A 933-nucleotide genomic window follows, 5' to 3' on the forward strand; every position below is an offset into this window, starting at 1 on the left:
AAGAGAATAGCACAGTCGACTAGAAGCAAACAGAATTAGAATAGTTATCACTGTGAAAACAGCTTTATGATTAGGATTAATTAGGAAAAAAGTGCTCCACCCAGGTTCAGTGGCACTCGACTTTAATCTCAGCACTCAGGAGGCAGAGGCATGAAGATATTTCTGTGAGTTTAAGACCAGCCTGGCCTACATAGTGAGTACCAAGCCAGCTGGGACTACAGCGTGAGGCTCTGTCTCAGAAAAAATTATGCAAATACAGAAAGTTATTTACTTGCATAATGGTTCTAAAAATGGGAGAAAGAAAGAGAAGGAAAGAAGGAAGGACAAAAAGGAAGGAAGAAAGGAAGGAAGGAAGGGAAGGGAAAGAAGAAAGAAAGGAAGGAAGGGAGAAAGAAAGAAAGAAAGTTCTTCCAGAGTTAAAACAAGTTAAATTTATGGACTGTTCCTTCTTGCAGAGAATAGCTACTCTCCATAGACAGACTCTTTTCTCTACAATAAAAACTCGGGCATTGGGCCCATGTGGACACTTCCCCCTCTTCTTTAGAGAAAGGGGAACATCCCAGTGGTGAGCTGATAAAGAAACTGGGCAAGTCTAAGAAGAACCGGGTGGGGCTCAGATTGTATGGTTCTCACATCGAACTATCAAAGTGAAACTATCAACAGGGCTAGTTTTACTTGCTCATAAATAGATCAGCGACCCCCCAAAGAGCTCTTATTCTTCTTCTCTTTTAAAACTTTACCTTTGTTGAGTGGTGGTGGCACATGCCTTTACTACCAGCACTCAGGAGGCAGAGGCAGGAGGATCTTTGTGAGTTCAAGGCCAAGCCTGGTCTACAAAGCCTGTTCCAGGAAAGCCAGGGTTGTTACACAGAGAAACCCTGTCTTGAAAACAAACAAACAAACAAACAAGTAAAAATAAAACTTAGACAATAG

This window comes from Arvicola amphibius, chromosome 8 (genome assembly GCF_903992535.2).
Source record: "Arvicola amphibius chromosome 8, mArvAmp1.2, whole genome shotgun sequence".
In the NCBI taxonomy this organism is placed as follows: Eukaryota; Metazoa; Chordata; class Mammalia; order Rodentia; family Cricetidae; genus Arvicola; species Arvicola amphibius.